Consider the following 26,051-nt stretch of genomic DNA (forward strand, 5'->3'; position numbering starts at 1 on the left):
GAGTTATTAGTATGTGGAGATAATAGAGAGCCACCCATCTAAGGAGATATTTCCAAAAAATATAATAAAATAATAAAAATATAAACAAAAAACAAAATTATGCTCGGTTTTGTGTATACTGGCAACGATGATTTCTAGGGATTTTTTCAGTAGCACAGCACGATTGCGGAGGGAATTCAGTAGGGGAGTCGAGGAGATGGATCAAGGAACTGGATACTGGACTAAAATGTTGCATTTATTGGTTAAAACCTAGTGTGTAGATTGCCTGCCAAATATAAATTCGCTTCTGTAACTAAGATGTCGTACGAAAATATAGAATTAAACAGAAAAACTCTTATGTTAAGGTTCGAAGCGATACGCACCATGGTTATGAAGATTATTTCTTAAGAAAAAAGAACAAACACAACGTGGCCTCTGTGGTTAGGTTGATAGAGTGGCGGACTCGTAGTTATTTTATTACTTTGACACCACATCGAATCCCATCCTATCTCATTTTTTTTTTTTTTTTTACAAAACATTATAATTTTCATGTTAATAAGAACCGAAGCAATATACTAAGGACAACTTATTGATATCCAGGATTACAGTATTATTGGTAATAGCTATTGTTTTCAGTTCATGTTGTTGTATAGCTTCTCTCACCCTGTTTTCTTGGGAAAATAACAACTTTGTCTCCAACAAAATGTAAAGGATATATACGGACAGAAAAATACATGTTAGTATCAAACGTGATTTATCGTGATGAAATGGACTAGTTTGCCATTATTAAAAAAAACTAAAGTAAATTACTGAAGTTGACTTCCCTTTAGCTTTTAGCTAAAAAAATATTTTTTCTTTATAAGACTATACTTTATGAGGCAAGGTGTGTGATCATACCCACAAATTGAGCTAGGTAGTGAAAGATAATCGTTTATACAAACATTTTACAGGTTTAGGTGCGTGAAACACCAATACACCATGGTCTCGCTTATCCGACCATCCTTTGTTACACATACCGTATGATCCGATATATCATTGCAGAAAGCACCAATCGGCAAGAAGAACTGCAAGTTGTAGTCTTAATCTATTTTTCATGCTCTGGAGTATATCGCCTAGCGCGCCCGTCTACACGTTGACTCATACATCTATCATTCAGTGCAGACACGTATCCAGGTTTTCTATTCGGAGGGGGCCCATCACGAATCCTCGTAAGCACGTAATTCTAATGTTTTAAAAATATCAATAATAATAATAATAATAATAATAATAATAATAATGCAACAGTTCTGTATTTCTCTTAAACTTTTTCCTACTTTTCATTTATAAACCGGTTTACTTTGGAAACTGCATTATAGCACAAACAAAATGAAACATATTTTCGAGAGAAATGTAACTAAAGAAAACTGTCTGCTACGTATATCACATAACAAAAATAGCAAGAAGACATTGAGTGTATCGTTCTAATATATTACAGTTAAAAACAGAACGGAAACAAAATGTTAATCCTATTTAATTCCTGTTCTTTAATTCCAAATGGTATAATGGCATTATGGTATGTTCTTAGAATTATAACAAGACAACAGCACATTGCCCAAAGTTTGGACACTGACTATTAGTAAACTGATATAAAAGAATCTCAAAAGGGTAAAAGCATGTTTATTAAAAAGTGCTTGAGTTTCGGAGGGGGACAGCCCTCAGGCCCTCACGCTGGATACGTCCCTGATTCAGTGCAGTGCAGTTATTTGTTATAAAACATTATTATTAGATGTATAATATATATAATTATATCATAAGTTTTACTTTTAATAGGTCTTTTCTTAACACATCCATATTATCCAGCGTTCTGCCTGGCTGTTTATGTCGGATAAGCGAAATTCTACTGTATTTCCAAAGCTAGCATATACATGAACTAGAATTGTATTGTCCTAGAACAGACAATAGTGTGAAATGCTTATATTAAAAGGCTGGAATAAAAAAAATAAATACTGTTTTGGTAGCGTGAGAACAAATTAAAAACAATTCAATATATTTCCTAGGTATTAGATTATCATCTTATTGTGTCGATATGTATTCTTTTTTTAAACATAGTTTTAAAAGTCATACCATTCTCAATATTCCTAAGGAAATCGAAAGAAAAACTCCTATGTGCCTCTTGTGGCAAAGCGGCTTAAGTGCGTGGTCTGAAACGTTAAGGTATAGATAGAGTACCCGTACTTCAAAAATGCAAATCCGGGACGCTACTAAATTACGAGAATCTTTGAAATGCTTAAAATTGAAAGACGTGTTGAATACTAATTTACTTTTCTCCATTAGATAGAGTTGTTCAAGCATTACGTTATCACATTTTTATTCCTTTCACTAGTCCTTCTTCCAAGGGCGCCGATTTCTCTGTAATTTTTTTTCTGGGAGGGCATTCAAATGGAGACGATATATATTAGGATTTTAAGGCAAATTACATTCAAATTATGCCAAATATTGTATATTCATAAATACAAAGGGAGGCCTACATGAGCTTTGGGGGGCCCGGCCCCCTAGGATCGGCGCCCTTGCCTTCTTCCTAGTTAAACAAACGTAAGCAGATGATTTACTCCCTTCCCCTGGTAAGTAAAATTGTTTTTGTTTCTCAAGATTTGTTGTGTTTCGTGAAATAACAGCAGGAATTTCCAGATTACTTAACCATCTAAATGAATGTTTTCACTTAGAGCCATCCCGTCGATTCGCTTTGCCTAGGACTAAAATAAATTAAGGGTCAATAATGAAAGAGACATGTGGATCGAAGATCTTTCTTCGTTCGAACTTTGATTTTTTTCAAATCCATGATGGGAAATTATATTATGTGTACAATTTTCGAAATTAATAGTATACAATCGTAAAAATATCTTACAAAACGATGGTTTATTGCAAAATACTTTGACTCAAAGAATAAATTACAAGTAATAAACTTGTTACTTTTCCTGAAGAGTCTAAGTCTTGAATGAGACAGAGGCTCTTCAGCGTAGTGCTTGAAAAGATTGCCTCACTTGTTCTACCTTCCCGTGACGCAGCCTTGATTCGACTTGATCCTAAACGGATTATTCAGAAGTCGAAGTCGGAAGATGTTTCCCATTTTTCCCAAACACTCTTGGTCGATTACAATCTGCCTCACTTGTGAGGGGACAACCCCATGCCGTAAGCGTCGGTGGACTACCGGTAGGCAACTAGCGATATGTCCCCAAAAATTGGTGGTCCCGCAGCCAAAAATTGGTCCCACTTACGCTTTGAAAATTATACCACCACTGGCAGAGAGGCGACGGAACGCCAACGAACCACAAAATTGTTCCCCTAAAATACGTTAAATCGCCTTTGCATTAAGGTGAGTCTACAAACATTTTTTAAAAAAGTAAAAATAAAGTGCCCTGAGCTGGGCGTGAACCACCAACCTTAGAGTTATTAGTTGCGTGTTCTTCCGAATTCGCCACGGAGGCGATTATGAAGACACATCTTGTAGAGTGATAAATCGTTGAAGTATTTTTAATATTTCTAATCAGAGTCTCCATTAACCGTGTATATTTGACGATAACTGTTTGGAATCAGATCAAATGCACTCGTCATGTAATTTTATAACAAAATGGCAAGCGTCTATTTACTTTTTTCATAGTTCTCCCATATTCACTTGCTAGTGATCGGCGACAGTTGCCAACTAAATTCATACAATTATACGCACCCATCTCAAGATTTTTCACTTCATGATGTAAAGGCAGGAGTTACTCTTGACCCCCGGAGCTCAAGTATTGTCCTTATAATAACAATTCGTCAGGGAAAAGTAATATATAATAATAACCGCATGCACATGACTGGCGATAGTTCGTGTTGGTCCCTTTGCGATTCTCCGTGACAAATCAAAGGAGCGGGGATCAAAATGAAGTCCTCGCTGTTACGTGGTGGTAACTTCAATATCCCCGATTCTAGATATCTGCTTCGACTCGACGAATCCCTGCCACTAGTGGCAAACTAGCGGCAATCCTTCGACGCGTCGCTATATTGACGATCGTCATTTACCAGCAAGTGGGCCACTAGGTGTTGGCAACGATTACGGCATAGAGAAGCTAATAAACAAACAAACCAATAAATAAATCTAAAACCTTATAAAAATGTTTTCCCAAAATTTACATCTAGCAAAATCGTTTGTTGGTATTCCAGAACTGCAAATTCACCTGTATTCATAATTTACTTCTATCGTAGTTTTGATATGAGAATGATGTGTCTGAAACTGTAACACAGGTCATCAAGACTTTTTTTTTTGCTTTAGTCAGATTTAGCAGTTTTACTTAGCAGTTAGTCAATTTGGATCTGTGATTTTAGAATTTTAGAGATTTCCTTAAATTTTTCATTTCTACAACAGTTGGCAACAAACACCATTAACGTATCTCTTTCGATATTTCCATAGGCAATGGCTTGGTCACTCACAGTATATTTCATACAATGAACTACGGTTCTTACTCCATTAATCCGAACTACATTTAATATCCAACAACTCTGTACATTTTCTCTTAAATCTGCAAACTTTCTACTAGGTTAAAACTGAGTATTTTCTATTTTCTTCCTTTCTTGCTAAAACGAAAGTGTTCTTTAGACAACCTGAAATGATGACTCTATATTACATTATGTTGCATAGGGCATTTTATGTAGCATATCATTTGACAGTTGGACACTTTCTTCGTATATTGAAAGCAACAGGGATTAAGTCCTTCTACACTTACATGAGAAGTAAACAAACTCTTTTTAATTCGTGGAATTGTGCCAATGCACTAGGTCCAGAGAGTTTTTAATTTAAGATTATTATTATTATTATTATTATTATTATTATTATTATTATTATTATTATTATTATTTTATTGACTTAGGTTTTCCTGAATATTAAGCAATATTTCACAAAAAGCTGGTATTTTTAAACAAATGTGTTCGATATCAAGTTTTCATAAAGTAGTCACTCTCTCCTATAAATAATTTCAGAGGGGCCGCGGTGGCTCAGTGATAAACCGTCCACCTTTGGTGCATGGGATCCTTGGTTCGACCCCAGCTCGAACCAAGTGAATTTTGTGGTGGACAAACACCATGTGCATGGGTTTTCTCGGGGTTCTCCCGTTTTCTCCCACTTTCTTCATTCCACCATTTCATTCATTTCTCATCATCACCGTGTCCTTTAGCCTAGTCGGTATAACCGTGGGTCGTAAAACTTAAAGATTTGATCTCAAATAATTCCAACCCAAACAGTTGCAGGAAGTATGTCATTTCGAATAAAACAAAGTACTCTATAAAATTCTGAGTATTATTATTTTTTAAATATACAATTCTAGCGGACCTTATTTCTAAATCGATGGGTAAGAAGACTAAACTCACTCTTATTATTATAGATTAATTTCAATTGAAGCAGTTAAAATAGTTGGGGAAAAATTAGAAAGCCATACCCTATATCCCAGTGTGCCACAACCGGATAATAGGCACACTGGCGTGCCCAGCAAATTACAAGAATATTTGTCGAGTTTATTTTATTTATTATTATCAACGATTCTCCCATGGATCAGCTGTCTGTATACAGTTAAACAAACAAGTATCACGTTGAGGGAATGAGTGTAATTATTTATTCAATAGTAATAGAAAGGTATATTTTCTTGTATTTTCTACCGGGAATAACTGCATCCGGTCTAGAAAGCTGGGGCTAACAACGAAGGAACCCGATGTGCCAAACACACACCACTCTATAGTCATGAGTGCCACAAGTCCTTTTCTACGTCTTGGCACCCTAAAGGTTGTTGCCTTCAAAGAGAGAGAGAGAGAAAAAACTTAAGTCTATTGCACTTCCATGCTTAAATAAATACATTATGTAACTAACTGTTTCGTTTTCTGTTATTATTATTATTATTATTATTATTATTATTATTATTATAAATTTCTTAGGAAGTTGACTGCCATATGTATGCACACTGCTCTCCCGTGCAGCGCCTCGTGTATGATTTTCCATACATAAACTATATATTCCAAGTTTGTTGTGTTCGTTCTATAGTGTGTTTGTAATTAGATGCATATGGCGTAGAAGTCAAAATTTAATGTCCACGCTACGTATATGCAAAACCATAGACAAAGAAATTTATGAACAAAGACATTTATGGCGCTAAAACAAAGGGCAAAAATAAAGAATTACTGGCGGATTGTTGCCCGTTGTGCACAGGTATTAACGGTTAACAGTGTTAAATTTAAACACATAGTTTTAATTAAGCACGAATTTAACTTATAGAGTACAGTGCGGAAAGGCTGAGGAGTTTGCTAGGATCGTTACAATATCGAACCCCGTAAAATGTACTGCAAACCTGTCCGCAAGCCCCCCGTAATGTTCAACAGATGTTGTGTATTAATGCTCATTTCAATGCAAACCTATATAGACCTACGCACTTCAATACTCAACGAAGGTGCAGAGACTATTCATGAGTTCCAGTATTAAACTCTCTCACCGAATGTATTCTCCTAACATGTCTCCCAGCGATTACAATATTTTTTGGTATCTCAATCACTTCCTAGTAGGATAGCTTTAACTAGAGACCACTGATTAACCTGGTATTGGATGTTTCACTTTCTTACCTTTGGAGTTGACAGTCATGGATTGGACTTTTACACGCAAATATCTAATATTAACAACGTTTCTTCTAGAATTTCGTAATATTGTATTATTTCTTTGTATTATTCATTAGCTTGGTTAGACTTGTTTAAACACTTTTCTCTTTGCACCTATTCCTTAACTTTGGATAAAAATACACTAGCTCTCACCGGGAATCAAATCCAGAACCAATGCACTTGAACCATTTGGCCACAGCAAGACACATTTAAAAAGAAGTTCCGATTTTGTTAGGAAAATTGTGATTGGGTGTAACATTTAAAAATATAGTTAAGAATGAGTACGGATGAAACGCACTGAATTTTCTCGCTCGAATTTCTTAAACCGACTCGTGTTAGGCTGCAGCTATTACTGAAACATTTATTTGAGAAATGCGAATAAAATGATGTGTTTTAGAAAACTTTGTTCGAAGCATCTTACGTCCAAAAGTAAAGTATCCATTCGTCATATTTCTGTTAGAAATAACTTATGCCATACATTAGAATTATTAAGGAGATAATTGTATCTGAACTATGAGCAAAAGTATCTGAGTACTTTCTGAGAAAATCGTTAAAAAAGTCATCCCCAGAATAAAATATCCTTTGTATATCTTTTCAGGACAAACGAGTTATGCTATTTATGAAATACGAACAAAATTGCCAGAGTAATTATCGACAAAATCGTAGGGTAAAACTTGCTCCGAAAAGTAATATACCACTTCTAGCTTTTTAGGATGATGGAATTATTCCATATCGTTAGGTTATTTATGTAACATTTATTTATGAAATATGAACAAAATTGGGTCAGGCGTTAATGGGAAAATCGTCGAAGAGTAGGCTAAACTACCTCTTCTGAATGTTTACAGGACGAACGAGTTGTGTCATATTGTCAGGTTATTAATGATACATTTATTTATAAAATGTGATTCAGAAAATTGTTAAAAAAAATGCATCCCATACACCTTACGTATTTTTTCAGAGCAATGATTCATACTATATTTGTAAAAATACAAACAAAATCTTTACAGCCGTTTTGAGACAATTTAATGATTTTAAATTTTCATCCTTCAGTAAACTACCCTTATTTTTAGGTGTCGGAGGATATAGAATTCGAAACGATAGTGTTATAAACACAAATCTCCGGGTGTAGATGAAATTCCGGCTGAGTTAATTTTAGCTGGAGGCGAAAAATTGTGGAACAAGATACACAAACTCATTCTCCTTATATGGAACAAGGAAGAATTGCCACAAGAGTGGAAAGAATCAATCATTGTTCCAATTTACTAGAAAGGCGACAAAACTGACTGTAATAATTATCGAGGCATTTCTCTTCTATCAACATCCTATAAAATCCTTTCAAATATTCTGTTAGCAAGACTGACCCCATACGCAGATGAAATTATTGGAGATTATCAGTGAGGATTTAGACGAAATCGATCAACTATCGACCAAATATTTACCATTCGCCAAATACTCGGAAAACAGTGGGAATACAATACCACGGTACATCAATTATTTATTGATTTTAGAAAGGCGTACGACTCGGTTAGGAGAGAAACATTATACAACGTTCTTACAGAACTTCGAATAGCGAGAAAGCTAATTAGATTAATTAAGATATGTTTAAATGAATCCCAAAGTAAATTCAGGGTATGAAAATTTTTGTCCACGAGCTTTCACGTCGAAAATGGCCTGAAACAAGGAGATGCGTTGTCGCCATTATTATTTAACTTCGTTCTGGAATACGCTATAAGGAAAATCAAAGATAGCAACCAGGGCCTAGAGTTCAACGGTATTGACCAGGTTATGTAAATGATGATATGCTTATGATGTAAATTTAATAGGTTATGATAGGAGAACAATCGAAAGAAATGCAGAGATCTTATTAAACTCTTGCAGGGACATGCGTTTAGAAGTAAATGCAGAGAAAACTAAATACATGGAAGTGCGTCGGGACCGGAATACAGCAAATTATGGATGCGTTAAAATATTAAATAATACTTTTGGTAAAGTGGATAGTTTCAAATATCTAGGAATATTAAGAGAGGAAAATCATATTCACGTAGAAACTAAATGTCGACTCAAAGCAGGGAATTCGTGTTACTATTCGGTTCAAAATCTCTTGTTGTCGCGAATTCTGTCGAGGAATTTGAAGCTTAAAATATACAGGACGATTATTATGCCTGTTGTTCTGTATGGCTGCGAAACATGGTCACTTTCTCTGAGGGAAGAACATAGACTGAAAGTATTTGAGAACAAGATCCTGAGACGAATATTCGTACCCAAGAGGAACGGGAATGGGGAATGGCGGAAACTTCATAACGAGGAACTACACAATTTATATGATCTACCCAACATTGTTAGGGTCGTCAAGTCTAGGAGGCTTAGGTGGGCGGGTCATGTAGCTAGAATGGAAGAAGGTAGAAATGCTTTCAAAGTCTTGACTGGAAGACCAATCGGAAAACGACCATTAGGAAGACCTTGGAGCAGATGGGAGGACAATATTAAGATGGATCTCGCAGAGATTGGAATACAAAGTAGAAACTGGATGCAGTTAGCTAAGAATAGAAGTCAGTGGAGAGCTTTTGTGAACGCGGCATTGACCCTCCGGGTTCCATAGGCCATATAGTTAGTTAGTTTTTTTAAAGTGTTATAAAAACTTCATGTCTAGAATTCGGTCCAGATACGTCGAACAGTATGACCTCTATTTGAATACATGAAAAAGCGTGACGAACCGACAGACGAACAGATGGACAGACATCAAAATTATTTTTCGATATGTGGGGGCGTGAAACTGGAATTCATTGAAATCTCGAAATCGATTTTTATCACTATTACTACAATTTCTTCTTTCGTCGCTCGAACGTGAAAACGAATAGGAATACAACGACACGTAAGGTGATAATTTGTAATTCCCAAAATTTAATGAGTTAAGTTTAATGTATTGCCGTGCTAGAAAAAAACTTATGCCTGTTTGTTATATCATTTTAATATCAGTTTTTCACGCTACTATATAATGTAGAAATATGGTATGATTATCGTTCATATTCATGCTATCTTTTGGAAATATTCGTGTTCCGCATACATAGATCTGTATAATTTAGCTTCGTTCAACGAAAACATTCCTTACACAGACTTATGATTGCATTTTGAAATCGTGTTTTTGTCGTTGTTAGAATTTAGTAAATATAAGCATAACACTCAAATTAGTTTTTGACTTTTACAGAAAACCAAATTTCTGTAAAAAAAAAGCCCAAAAGAAAAAAACTGCGGCTGACTTAATCCCCACCCTCCTTGTGCAGTGCATAATAAAACGCAAGTGTTATATAAATTATCCCCTACTCTCATTCGTTGCCGCTAGCGCAAATTATAAATAAAATTTAAAAAAAAATCATTCCTATAAATCAAAAAGGCCATCTAATCAAAGTAAATAATTTTAAAAAAATAAGAATTAAAAATAAAGTAATTGTTTTTAAGCACTCAGGTTGTTAAATATATAATTTGCTTGTAGTTTACTTATTGTATATTATTTGTTTAATCATAATACATAATACTCGTAATTTTAATCTCACGTTAAATTCTTAGCCGTAATCGCTCGTAACTTTACAGTGTATTATAAAGATTTATAAATTATTTGTTTTAATTTGTTTTTTTATTCATTATCTTTACGGCAAGCACTTTTCTCTTCCCCAATATCTTTTCAGCGGCCGGTGAAAACGGGAACTGCTTATATAGTTTATAATGACCTTTCGTGGGTGCTAAGAGCCACAAAGCCAAAGTTTAAAGCAAATGGTTAAAAAAATGTCGTCTGTTAGCAATCCAAAATAAATCGTCCTATTCCCAATAAACCCACAAAGGTCGGTCATAATTTCCTGCAATCGATCCCAGCCCCCGCCAAGTGAACTTTGTGGTGGACAAACACCGTGTGCGTGGGTTTTCTCGGGGTTCTCCCCGTTTCCTCCCACTTTCTTCATTCCACCATTTCATTCATTACTCATTATCACCGTCTCCTTTAACCCAACCGGCATAACCGTGGGACGTAAAACTCAAAATTTCATTTCATTTTTCAATTTCTTGCAATTGTGGATATGAAAAAAGAGAGAGAGGGAGAAAGTCAATACTCTAAAAAGAAAAAACAAGCACACACACACACACAGACAAACGATAATTTGACATCAGCTTTTTCCTTTCTTCCTTTTTTTCACAACAACAAGCATCATTCGATGTAACGTCATGTCGATATAACAAGGGGTAAACTAAGGAAGACTGTCAAGGTCGTGTATGTTATTCTTCCTGTTCTTGACACACAAATCCGAAGTGAGTTGTCTGCACTTCAAGAACGGGCAGGTAACATACAAGACCATAAACTGAAAACAATAACTGTTTCCAATAGTACACGTATTCTAATACTGAATAAATACGTCGATTAAAGGATACTATCAATAATTTATTTCCTTTCTATACTGTTTCGGTTCTTATTAACATCAAAGTTATACACTTCCAATAATGTTTTGTTAAAAAAATGGGATGGGATAGGATGTTATTCGATGTGGTGTCAAAATAAGAAAATATCTACGAGTCCGCCACTCTATCCAACTAACCACAGCGGCTACGTTGTGTTTGTTCTTTTTTCTTAAGAAATAATCTTCATAACCATGGTGCTTATCGTTTCGAACCTTAACATAAGAGTTTTTCTGTTTAATTCTATATTTTCGTACGTCATCTTAGTTACAGAAGCGAATTTATATTTGGCAGGCAATCTACACACTAGGTTTTAACCAATAAATGCAACATTTTAGTCCAGTATCCAGTTCCTTGATCCATCTCCTCGACTCCCCTACTGAATTCCCTCTGCAATTGTGCTGTGCTACTGAAAAATCCCTAGAAATCATCGTATCATCGTTGTCAGTATACACAAAACCAAGCATAATTTTGTTTTTTGTTTATATTTTTATTATTTTATTATATTTTTTGGAAATATCTCCTTAGATGGATTGTTCTCTATTATCTCCACATACTAATAACTCAATTTTACCCATAAACGTAAGGAAAAAGGAATAAATGCGGAAAATCGTGAGTTACGGTATACGCGCAATTTTTTTGCGCATGGGAGTACATAATCACCCGGGTGAAATTAACATGTTAATTTCTTCTTATTTATTTTATTACCGTACAACATATTCCAAACTTGATCAGTATTAGAATGATTTACATCCGCAGGTGCCATTTTAATACTACTATCATAAGTATGATAATTTTCCAGAACTTGATCTAAAGAATCAATATAACGATATGCATTTTTAGCAGTGAAGCAACGATACTTTTTTAAAATTATAAATCGTTCTGCTAACGCAGATTTAATTTCTGAATGTAAACTCTAATGATTAATTTTATATTCTTTAAATAACCTAAATTAATTTGTACATTAAACACGGATTGTTTTATTGTTTTCAAAATTTTTATGATTGCCTTAACCATTTCAGGGCCAGTTTTTGTTTTTGAGGGAACAGAATACGCGTAACATGAAAAATATCTATACAAAATAAAATATATTTATACTTTTTGTTATACTTTGCAATATTTTGCGTATCTGCCAAATCCATTTGTAATGTTTCATTCGGTTCACTAACATAATATTGTTGACGTTCAAACATTTTAAGTGCTCGTGCATGTAATGTAAATGCATTTTGAGATGCTAATCAATCTTTAAATTTCTTTTTTGATAATTTTGTTGTATGTTGTAATGTTTTAATGCTTGATAAAGAAGCAGGATTCGTATAATTATAATATATTTTTGACAATTCTATCATTTTTACACTTCATATTTCCAATTTTTAAATATATTTGCCACTATTGAAGGACTTGTTGATTTTTTAACTTTACAATGTGATTTTATATCGGTGTACAAATAAATTCACACGGCGTATTAAGTTCATCGAATAAACTTTTAAATTCCGGAATACCTATTAAATTTCTTGAATATTTCCGTGTACATACATCATTTAATAAATCTATAATATTAGCAGATGGTATTGTTTTTCTTTAAGTACGTACAATTCCCGATTGATCCCAATAATTTTTATTTGAAATTGTCAATTGTTTTAATAATAGATCCGTTTTCCTTCGATGTTCATTTGGTACTGATTGTAAATTGTCTGATACAAAGGGTAAAATTATTTTTATCTTCTTGAGATATTTCTTGAATTTTTTATTAACCGCTATTGTAATCGGATTTCCATTGTAATTATATTTCCATTTTTCTTCAATACCAACATCAGTACGTTTTAAGATGTTATTCATTACTTCACCCAAACGCGATTGATGTCTATTTAGAGATTTCATATTTGAATGCATTTGTTGACATGCATTTTCAGGAACTAAAATCATTTTACGAAATTCCGACATAATTTACCCTCCAAATAAACTACTTGCTACTGCACCAAGTAATGATCCTAGTATTAATGGTAAAAACGTACCACCTTTTTGTAATACAATTTTCTTTTTCTTCTTAAGTGCTGTACGTTGCGCCGATAAAGCAAGTAAGATCTGTTTATGTCTACGTAAATGTTCCTTCTGACGAATTCAACGGAATGTTTCCTCTTATTGTATTTTTAGCAACTTGCGAAATACTACGTATCAAATCGCAAGATGCATGACGTATAATTTTTATCTGGTTTGCACTTTTGCATTTGCTCAAAGCACAGAGTATCAATGTGTTGCTTCACCTTCAGCACGTTTAACTGAACTAAACGTAAACTACTGAATTACTGTCTTTTACACTTGCTTATACGTACAGTGTTTCATCAGGAAAAATATTTGTACGCAAACGCAATGCAACATTTGTTCTTTTGGATTAAATAAAAAAATAAATAAATGTGAGGTTCACATGTTACATCTTCGAACACATTCACAACTTGTTCACTAAAACGTTGCATAATTTGTCAAGCTAAATATTGAATTTGCAACTTATCCCGAGGATTTTTAAATACTGTATTATAATGTGCATTTAAACTTATATCGCGTACATGTTTTCCTTTCGGAAATAAATTTTGTAAATTAATATTACCGATAATTTTTTGGTGTGCATATTTTGTAAATAAGTTTGCGACATCACCATTTGTTTCAAACATTAAACCATCTGATATTAGTAATGAGTTATCTTGCATTTTAAAATTGTTCATATCTGCAATATCTTCGAAGAATCGTGTTTGTGAATTTGCATTCAAGTTTGGTATTACTGCACTATAGCACTAAACAATTTCATTAAATGTTATAGTAAACATTTGTTCACGTTCACTTAATAAACGATTTACAAAACTGGTTTTACCTCCACAAGAATTCCCAGCAATTAAAATGGTTAACGGATGTTAAAACTATCATTTTGTTTGAAAATGAATGCATAGAAAAAATACTTTACTTTATATACATACACTCACTGGGTTATAAAAAAATAAAGCTTAAAATTTTTAAAGCTCCTGAGCTTTCATAGGAGACGATCCAATAAATAATTTACTTGTTTTCCATGGAAACATTTAGTTCAAGACAAAGTTTTTCTGTTGGCTATTTTGTTACGAGAAAATAAATTAAAAATAAATTAACTTAAATGTAAAAGATCTAATTAAAATTGTAAAAAAACTTCATCTTATATAAAATAAGTAAGTAATAGAATTTCGAAAAAGAAAAAATATTATAGAAATGTTATATTGTTATCATTATAAAAATATTTACAGATTAAGGTTCACTACAATTTTATTCATGACATGCAGAATATTATTCTTACAATTGCACTTTTCCTAGTAATATTTATATTTTAAAATCATATGCATTATGGAAAAAGATATAAATTGTAACTAGTTTTACCTTATTTGAAAATTTTTATGAAAATGTGTATCATTTGAATATTATTTTCCATTTTTTGCTTTTCAAAGTATCTGAAAGTTTTACAATTATTACTAAAATAGAATATTTTTATAGAAAAACATTTTCCTAACCATTAAAAAAGGCGTCTGACAGTTTCAATTTTAAAAAGAGAATACTATATTAAGAAAGTCTGCTTATTTTTCTTAATCTTATTCAATCAAACAGTTTCGCAAGAACAATTATTTTGTTTGCGTAACAAAATCAACTTATTTTTATTTAAACTCTACTTTGTACGTACGTACGATTCCCGCATGTTTGTTCTTATAAGAAACTCTATTTCAATGCTAATGCAAACTGTAAATAAATTTTAAAAAACGAAAATGTAACTGGAAAAGTAAAAAATGCGTTTTAAACTAAAGATGAGATTCTTAATATTTTTGTTCCATTATGTGAAACTATTTCAATGTTCATGAAAATACGATTTGTAATAGAGAAAATCCAAGTTTGAAAAATAAAAATGATAATCAAAAATTAATCTACAGATTAAAACAAAACAAAATATAAAACTGAAAATAAAATAAAAATAAAAATGTAAACTAAAATAGAATAAAAATAGAATAAAAATCAAAAAGCAACTTTGAAAACAAAACTGTAAAACTTAAAATAAAAAATGTAGGAAGAAAATTAAAAGTACAGAAAAAGAACAAACAAGTGTAAAACTGAAAACAAAAAAGTGCACAAGTGAAATTAAGAATTCAATTCTTAACATGTTCGTTTCATTACATTACTCTATTTCCAATGTTGTTGCAAAGTGTAAATAAAAATGAAATTCTGGACATGTTCGTTTCTTTGCATGAAACTCTATTTCAAATGTTGATGCAACTGCAAATAAAAATGAAAAAAGAAACTGAAAATTACACAACAATATTAGTTTAAACACAAACAAAAATGTAAAATGAATAAAAATATACACTTTTTGTACTTTGTGTAAAACTTTAATTCTTAAAATAAATAAAGAGAATTTTATTCGTGTTAAATAAGTTTAAGATAATTCTAAATACTTTTCTGTCTATGATAATATCCTTTCATATTAATTTAGTTCTTCACATACTATTTTAATTTTTTCATACAAGTTTGTTATGAACAAACAAACAAAAGGCTAAACTGTCTGTACAGTTAAAGTTTTTTCCAGGATGAGATAAATTCTGTACGTAAAAATCTTAATCAATAATACTAAGTTTACTCGAAGAAAACAATATTAAACAAAAAAAGAAAATATTATAATAATAAAAATTTTATTCTATCATTTAAAGTTAAATCATATTATATTACTATAATGTTTACACAAATATTTGAAACAAGTAAGTGTTAACGCAAACTTAAAGATTGCTATGTTAAGTTTTCTTAAAGTGTTGAATACATTCAATGTTTACGAACTTCATGAACAAGTACACTTCGGCTAATTTAATGCTGAAGGTAAAAGTTTTTCTGATTTCAACAAAATAAACTTCCCGTTGACGGAAATATCACTACGTATTTTCGTTAAGTTACAGTCTTTGTTTTCGGTGAAAAATATTTTCATTTTAGTTTTTTTCTAAGTTTTGCAAATATTTAAGTTCACTAGTGCTGCAGTTCGTAGCGTTTGTCTTATTCACTTTATTAGTTTTCAAATGTAACATTATGCACTCTAATTATTTTCCAAAATATAAATTGAATATTTCATATCACACATGTAACATCAAATCATTTTTACGTTCGTACAAAGTGAACGGATGATTACGAAAAATTGAATGAAAGTAACACATTAGAACAGAAAATGGTAAGCAAATAATACGAAAAATGCAAACTTGGAGTTAAAAGGACACATATGAATTTCTCAAAAAACGTAAAATTGTCTTCTATAATGCTCTTGCACATGGTATTTGTTTAACATAACGTTAAAATATAATTCACATTTGATAAAATATCCATTCACTGCAAGATGTAAACGTATTTTCACATTTCACTGCCTTCACAGTTCATTTCGTTAAATTTTATGTAATTGATATCCTTTCTCAACATGTTTTTCACGAAGAATCGTCACAATTTCCGAAATATATGATTGATTACTTATTACACTTGCATAAATCGTATTAAATTGATTCTGCGTATCATGTCCAACCATATGAGAATCACTGTACACACTAGAAAGGTCTTCTTGTACGCTTTCCAATATCATAACACACCATGCCCAAGTTCCATTTGAAATAGGGTCCACCATTAGACAATAATATCCTTGTTGATCATAAATTCCGGTTGCACATTCGCTTTTTGTAAGCGCGTAATCTGGTTGCCACTTAATAATGCTGTTTTTCACCCAGTTCACATCAACGCTATTATATGTACAGCCACATATAATGTTTTGTAAATTCCTAAATAATGATGAGTAATCCTCACGAGATTCTGAAGAATCACTGATTGTATATGTTTTATCGTCTTTCAATTTCAATTTTCGAAAAGATTCGTTATCTTCAACTCCTACTTCCGATTGATGTGTATAATGAGTTCAGCATCAAGTTCATCATCATCATCATCATCATCGGAAATATAAATTATTTCCTCAGTGTCACTCGACGAAACATCGGAGTTCCACTCAAATTCGTTGGCCTACGGAATCTCACGTTGAATAATTGCTTCTTCTGGTGCCATATTTACAACGATACTTTATATTTTTCAAAGCAAAGTATTTAAAGAAAAACCTACGTTGATGAAATGAATCACGTGATGCGTTCACAATAATAATATTTTTTCACAAAGGTCATCCTTCCGCGCATGCCCGCGCTTACCTGCATGCACCGCGCACAGTGGAACACGTTTCCGGGACCGGCCGCCAGGTTGCGTGTTCAAACAAATTGTTTCCGCCTTTCAAAAATGTTAACATCCTAAAAACGTATAGTGTTTTGTGTGACTTCAAAGTATACATACGGTACGTACATATGTAATTTTTCATATACAGCAAAGGAGGTGAGGTGATTTTAGTTTAGCGTCCCGTTCAGCAGCGAGGCTATATGAGACGTGGTCCTACTGATTAACGTGGAATCTGAACCACATGAGCTCACGCCGGGAATCGAACCCGGGTCTCCCACGCCAAAGGCGCGTACGCTAACCGCTTAGCCACAAGGGAGCTCCATATACAGCAAAGGAATATGATATAATAGTAATCACTAGCTTTATTACAACGGTGCAAGTATTTCGGAATGTATTTGCTTACTTTAATTTTTTTTTTAATTCCATACAAAGAAAACCCGCTTCCTTCTTAAAAAAACACATAAAGGCAAATAGCTGCGTTCTAACAAAATATCTTTCTTTCACCTCCTTCCACTATTCCTTTATCATCAAAGTCTAAGATAAAATTTTCTCTCACCTCCTTCCATTATTTTCTTTGTTCATACACCGACAAAGGATTTTTTTATACCATTAACAAGAGGTTTACTATACCCTATTCTTTAACATATACATTAACAATAACTTTCATGATACACTATTCATCAACATATAGAAAATACATTAACAATAACCTTTATGATACTCTCTTCTTCTCTATCTACAATAATAAAAGGTTTTATGACTTTTCTTTGTATATAACAATAGAATTTACCTCCCTTTTTCCTGTCATTTCTCTAGAACACTACTAACGTCATATCACTAAATTTCCTAAGCGACACAGTGTAATTTCTGCACAATTTGTAACTTATAGTGGTGGAACTTTAATTCGTGCAGTACGCCTAGTATTTGTAGGCTTTGTCGTCCAATCTCAAGCGCAGACGCATGTTGTCGAACGGAGCGGAGAGGGCTGCTCTCGGTGGAAACTCGAATAGCTTCAATGTTCTCTGGAATATCTAAGCCGTTCACATAATAATATAAGGCTTATTTTTGAAGGTTGAAGCACTTTCCTCGAAATTATGCACCTACGTCATAACTGGGTGCGGAAAAGTGACACATTTATGTCGTCCTGGCTGGTAATGCTGTCGAAATATCCATTGCGCAGGAGTTATATATCACCCTTTCTGTAAAACGCTTCCACAATAATAGAACGTTCCGTACCACTCCAGTGCTGCATGATAACTAAATTGCAACGTGTTCACAACTACACATAGGTTACGAACAATTGCCTACACAACAGTGTTGCCAGCTCTTACATTCAAATTTTCCTGTTCCCTGCGCCACCCTGTACTTGTAATACATTACATTGTAGTACTAGACGTATACAAGTTTTAGTTATTATAATATGCATTACTTATCAGCATTTTTAAAGTTTTTAAGATTTCAATGTATAAATGTGTCACTTACGTATGTCATTTATATCTATGCCTGTAGTACATCACGTTTTCCTTTTTATTTCTATTTAAAACAAGTGTCGAAACTTTTCATACCAAATTTTGAGACTCCGCAAGAAAGTTGAAGAAACTCGAGATTGTGTACTTGTAGCATTTGTAGAGAGTTGAAAAGATTACAGTTACATTTAAGGTACGAAATTAATATGGTTATGAGAACGAATTTCTAATGTATTGTTTGCTGTGTGTGCAACAATTTCGATTCAGATTAACTAAAGCTGACTGCCGATCAATATATGCTTAGAGTGTCGGGACTTCCTTGGATTTCCTTATCGAAAGATTCTTTTTTGCTATATGGTTAACGCGCGCGTCTTTGCTGCAGAAGACCCTGGTTAGATTCCCGATAAAAGTTCATGTTCTTTCGGTCTAACTCTAAGCTCTAAGTCCAAGTCTCATTGCTTCGCTACTGAAAGGGACACTGAACTCAAAATCTTATTAAATATATCAAAACAACTAATACATTTAAAGGATGCACCTGTTAAAGTATACGCAATATTTACTTCACCTTTCACATAATCACATAGCGCAGATACAATCACTTCTAAATCTATCCTGATGTTAGTGAAAATTGCCATACGAAGAAAGAATGATGTCAGTGGTCGTAACTCGCAGACTTGTGGTATAGGTATCATTGTCAGTACATTGTTGTACCAACCTTGAGGTGTTCACCGTCACCTTGATAAGAGGTTTAAGGTTGCATTTCAATAGGATTTTCATAGAGGTACATGTTTATGTCAGAAGATGAGGTGTTTTTCTCAGCACAAATTTTGACGACACAAAGTATAGCTTGGCCAAAGAAACCTCCATTGTTTTAACTCATTAAAAAGTGATCCTTGACCATGGGATACGTAACCCTTCATTCTTCGAACGTTGTATATATATATATATATATATATATATATATATATATATATATATATATATATATATATATATATATATATATATATATATATATATATATTGCAGATCCAAATGCGAGAATGTCGACAGAAGAAACCTCTAAAGGGATTAAAAATGTAGGTATTGCTCAAGAGACGTATGAACATGTACCCATGAATCAATCAAAAATAGAGAGGTGTATTGATTTAGCTGTAAAGAACGAGGGATACATTTAGGTTGACAGCAAACATGTACCTCTGGGATATTCAAAATTTAAACCAAAATTTTATTTCATTTGAGGATGAGCCGATTCCCAAAAATTGGAATTGTGGTTACTTGAGGTTGAGGGTGTTACTACTACAGCAAACAAATGTTCATTCATGATTGTTTTCTGAAGTGCAAGAATGTATCATATGAAATAATACTGAAACTGAATTTAACTGTGTCGTAAATTTTATAATGTCAGATTTAGAACTAGGATCCTTATACTCATAAATATGATTTCTTTTCATACAAACATTTTGCTTATGTATCATTGGAAGATAATGTGGATAACCTTCATGAAAATTAATAACTACTGAAGAATATAGTATATTATTTTTCAGTAACTTTATGTCCTGTAATAGCGACACTCTTGTATATTGTTTGTGTATTATATGAGTATTAACAAACAAAAATGGTAAAATGGAACCTGACGTATCGATGGGTTGGTAGGTGCATTTGGATTTGCTGCATAAGTATATGTTACACGGAATCTAGATACAGAGTGGAGTTGAAAACACTATGCATCTTTTAAACTTATGGGTTTACCTTCACCGTAAATAGAAAACGGGTCCAAGGACGTTAAACACATGGCCATTACCTTTGAAGTGAAATTCTTTTCTCTTAGTGGTTCCATTGTAAGAATCCACGATTGTGGGCTTCGACTTGTTCCTCACATATCCTCTTGAAGCAACAATTCCATGCTTGAACTAACAATTCCTTTCCAACTTGAGGTAGTCTCTGGATTGCCTACAATGACATAGTGGAATTCGTAAAAATTTTTAAGCACAACATTATGAAATTCTTTCCTACAGAGAGGAAAAGTTTTAAATTTCCCTTGGAAAAGATTATGTTAAAAAATAACGGCCTTGAATAATCTATATCTCATGATTTTCTGTTGGTTCAAAACTCCTATCCTGCTTTGTGTATACAATATGTTCTCTTTCGCTGTCGTAGATTACACTTCTGGTCACACAAGCCTAGACTGTCTTTCAGAGGCTAAGTCTGCAGAAAAAAGGCCCTAGATTGTTACGACTTCCCTTTAGTCTGATCATTTTCCCTGGATTCTTGACACAGTCATTGGTAGAAATTGCATGATAATATTCCACTATGCATATGAGAAATTCTTTGTATATAAACAAAATAACTATAATAGAGGAAATTACCGTAATTTTATGTTGCAAATTTGATACATTTTTTATATTTTTGAACTGTAACGAAATAAAAATCTGTTCCAGTAGGAGAAGTATTATAACTGCAAATTGACTACCTCTGTGGCTTATGGAACTCGGAGGTTCAATGCCAACTGGATGCAGCTTGAATTTTGTATTCCAATGACCGCAAGATTCATCTTAATATTATCTTCCCATCAGCGCCTTGGTCTTCTAAATGGGCATGTTACGATTTAATTTCCAAACAAATCAGAACTTTGAAAGCTCTCCTATTTTCTTTAATTCAGGGTGCATGACCTGCCCACCTTAGTCTCCTAAACTTGGTGACCCCAACAATGTGTGATAAACAGTATAAATTATGCAGCTTCACATTATGAAGTTTCTGTCATTCACTACTCCCGCTCCTTTCGGTTCGAATATTCGTGTCAGGACTTTATTGTCAAATACGTACTTTCAGTCTACGCTCTTCCCACAGAGTAAGTGATCATGTTTCACAATCATACAGCACAACAGGCATAATTATCGTTTTATATATTTTAAGCTTCAAATTCCTCGACAGAATTCACGACGACAAAAGGTTTTGAACTGAATAATAACATGAATTCCATGCTTTCCGTCGATATTTAATGTCTGCGTGGAAATGATTTTGGTCTGTTCATATTGATTTTATGTATTTGATATTATCCACTTTGTCAAAAGCATTATTACATATTTTGAATCATCCTTAATTGGCAATATTACGATTCAGAATTTAGTTACCCATGTCCCTGAAGGCGTTTAATAAGACCTCTGCATTTCTTTCTATTGTTTTTCTATCATCCCATATCAGATTTACATTATCAGCATCCATTATATCCTGGTCAATACCATTCACCCCTCGGGCTTGTTTGTTGTCTTTGTTTTTCCTTAGAGTGTACTCTAGAACAAAACTGAATAATAATCGCGACAACGCATCTTTTTGTTTCAGGCCATTCTCGACGTGGAAGCTCGTGAACAATAATTTTCCCACTCAAACTATACTTTAAGATTCCTTTAAACAGACGAGTTACCGCGGTAGCTCAGTGGTAGAACGTTCACTTTTGGCTCCTGGTTCGATCTCAGTTCGCGCTAAGTGAGCTTTGTGGTAGACAAACACCGTTTACGTGGATTTTCTCGGAGTTCGCCTGTTTCCTCCTACTTTCATTCATTTCTCAGCATCAGTGTCTCCCTTAAGCTCGATGTATAATCATGGGACATTAAACTAAATTTTTCTTTTTCAATTTTCATTTGTATTATCTGTCAGGAAAGGAAATGTACATCTGTTTTTTGAGCCTGGCATTCCTGTGCTGCAGCCATGGAGAGTATGAGAATTAAATCAATCAAATGTTTAGTGAGGGGCACGAAGAGAAGTCCAATCTGATTCAGACGTTACAGAGGGGCACAAACAGTGAATGCGAATAGTGCATGGTGTACATAAATTACGACACCAAAAGAGAAATTCAGAAACAGCTGGTAAACGGGGAAAAAAGAGTAAAAATTGTCTAAGTGGGAACACAAAATACAAATACAAACAAATATGCCAACAACTAAACACTTGCCAAGCAAAGATCCTGGTGTAGTACTAAGACGCTATAGTATAAATCCAAAGGACGTAAGTTCGAAACCACACCAACTACAATGATTTTTTTAATAATTCATATAGCACGTGAGAGGTGGTAAAAGATACTACCCGTTTGAGAAGTTAAGTAAAAACGAGGGAAAAATTCCATTTATATTTGTTACAGAAGTGAAACAATGAAAACGAGGAAACAGGTATATCTATTCAGGGGTATGTATCAGAGGGCGGTGATCGGAAAGACGAAATTTTCCCGAATTTCACACATGTGAGTCTCTACAATAGGCAAACATCTTCAGAAATATGCCTATTGTACAGACCATCATACTCCACCGATTACGCTAGCCAAAGTTTGTTAAACAAATGGTGTAGTGTTTTTTCATTCTTCACGATTTCTTTGAAAAAAATAACTTGAAAAGGATTTGAATCTATATTGATTAGCTCTATTACTCAGAAGTGCAGCACTTCACCCCTATACTATCTTCTCATGCAACATCATAAGCTAAATATTGCTAAATTCAGCCCTGATGTTTGGAACGTACCGTTAATATTCTTCGTGTAATGATATTTCCACCAAAATTGCATACCGAAGTTAATTTATTCGATGACCTGGACACAATTTAGTGCCCACTAATAAACTAAATAACATACAATGAAGTAAAATTTACAGAAATGATATCGTTTTTATACAGCAATTTCGCCGTGCAAGTTCAAAAGTATGATAATAATAATAATAATAATAATAATAATAATAATAATAATAATAATAATAATCCTTCGGTCCTGCGCGGAGAGTATGAGACGAAAAAAATGTTCTTAAAAAATTACCTACTACCGGGTTTGAACCCGAGCCAAAAGCGAAATTCTTTAATAATATCCCATACACTAGAACACTCGGCTTCAAACGGCGACAGGATCTTCCTTTCTGCTATATGTGTGCTGCATGGCGAGAAGCGGATAATACCAACCAATCAGAACCGTGTGTTTAGTTTCTACTTCTGGAGTATTACTTCTCCGAACGAGTCGTGCACATAACAGGAGGTAAAAGAGATCATATTACTCGTTTAATATGTTAAGTGAAAATGGCCTAAAAATTCCATTGACTTTTATTAGAGAATTCAAGTAATGAAAACCATGAAGTAGGTAATGTAATCAGAGGTATGTATCAGAGCACAGTGTTCGGAAAAACGAAACTTTCCCGATTTTGCACATGTGAGTCTACAAAACCAATTTTTTAAATAAATGTGCCTATTGCAGAGACCATCAAGTCAGAAATGCTGCAAAATTTCTATGCACTTTTGCCGAACATGACCCTCTGAGACGAAAACCTTCAACCATTCTCAGATCGAAAGTTTCACTCCTTCTTTTTCTCTCTCTGTATATATAAAAATAACGCTTTTTGTGAACGCAACAACTGTCGTAACTTTTAGTGGATGGAGATTAAAATTGGCACAAACATTAATTGTTGAAATATCTTGGATGAATGCGTTAACCATAATAATCAGATGTAAATGTTCAAAATGGCGGTAGTTCAAACTTTCAAAAAGTTCCAAGGAATCAAATTTGGCCCATAAATGGGTATTCACAATGTTTTAGTGACTTTTCCTCTTTTATTGAAATATTGGTGTGGAGGGATTTATCTGCTTTTATTCGAAATATTGGATCCGATTAGTCACTTAAAGAAGGCTCACGTCCTTCCGCTACGGCCAGGCTCAGGTTTTGGGAGGGGAATAGTTTCCTATTGGAACAATACGATTGTTAGTGATGATGTGAAGTTACACATTGAAAGTGAAGTAACTTGTGAAACGTTTTATTTGAAAGAATAGTATAATAAATGTGATTTCCTCTAATACAGAAAGCTATAAATCAAGTATTTGACGTTCGAGAGCGTAAATAGCGAGGAGTATAATTTAATTTCTTTTTTAGTAACACATTGCATTGGAAATAGTGATAAGCAACATTAGTGATAAGTAAAATAATAATTATAATCACTAAAAGGTGTTGTTTATGGCAACTCCGTATCTTCCTCAATTCTTTATGAAACTTAATGATTGAAACGCCATATCTCCGTTACAGGAAAAATATTAATAATTTGTATCTAGAGAACGGGAGGTGGTGGAAGAATGGGAGCAACGTTGGACAATATGCACTCATAAGCCCATCGAAAAAAAATATGTCGAGGCGATAGCCCCCACAACTTGATTAAAAAGTAAACAAATGAAAATAAGCGATTTCAACCCAACCGTCCTTCGGGGCATCGTCATGTGGAGTCATGCTGCCACAGTAGAGGCCTCCACAGGCAAAATGTCAATAATTGATATCGAGAGCAGGAGGTGGTAGAGGGATGGGACCAACGTTGGGCACTGTGGACCCATAAGGCGCATGAAAAAATATGAGGGGTACGCCAGCGCCCTTAATTATTTTCACATAATAATATTAAGTTATATTGTGCGAAATTTAAGCATGGGTCAGCTAGTAATAGTTATTATTATTATTATTATTATTATTATTATTATTATTATTATTATTATTACTATTATTATTATTATTATTATTATTATTATTATTATTATTATTATCAACAGCGTCTTTCACTACCTGCGCATATTTGACATGGAATCAAAGAGAAGATCCATCATTCGTAGAACGAATAAGAATAGACAGTTTTCTTTTTTTAAAATGCAAAGGACAGAACATCTGAAAAGAGTGACTACCTGTACCGAAAAGAAACAATATTTTCTCTCAACTGGATAAAAAAGGCCAAGATAGATTCGAACTCGGGTGGCCGGCGCGAGAAGCCAGTGTTTTGTTCAATCACCCACTGTATCGTTAGGGATTACTATGTATTAACAGCTATCATTTCCGTCGGTTCTATATTGTGATCACGTGTTCCTTCTTTGTTGGAAGTCGACAAAGGGCTCACATGTAGTAGTTAAATCTACATGCTATATGTAATACATGAGATATTTAGACCTACATGCTCTCCATATAATGTAAAAAGAGGTTCATGCTGGAAATAAGGAACGGAATATTGGTTGGACGAAACGGAAATTATTGGCATAAGAAGAAATATTTGTCTACGAGGTATGCGCAGTAATATAATTCAGAATAGTTACTGTTTAGTTCAGTAAACGAAAAAAAAGGGTATAGGAAGCAAACATGTCGCGTCAACGAGATCGACCAGAGTTGACAGAGGCGGAAGCAGATGTGTAGTAATACAACAACTTTGGTTAAATTGATAATTAGTTCTGTATCCTGTAGTAGATCGTATCACAACTTTACGGGAGAGCAGAGAAAGACTTA

At 33.6% G+C, this 26,051-nt stretch overlaps 1 protein-coding gene across 2 annotated transcripts in view; it reads left to right on the top strand.

The window, feature by feature from the left end:
• Window positions 1-26,051, top strand: part of Grd (gamma-aminobutyric acid type A receptor subunit Grd) — a 1,945,208-nt gene that overhangs the window by 1,480,061 nt on the left and 439,096 nt on the right. The window lies entirely within an intron of this gene.

Source organism: Thermobia domestica, chromosome 3 (genome assembly GCF_964235325.1).
Source record: "Thermobia domestica chromosome 3, izTheDome1.hap1.1, whole genome shotgun sequence".
NCBI classification, from domain to species: Eukaryota; Metazoa; Arthropoda; class Insecta; order Zygentoma; family Lepismatidae; genus Thermobia; species Thermobia domestica.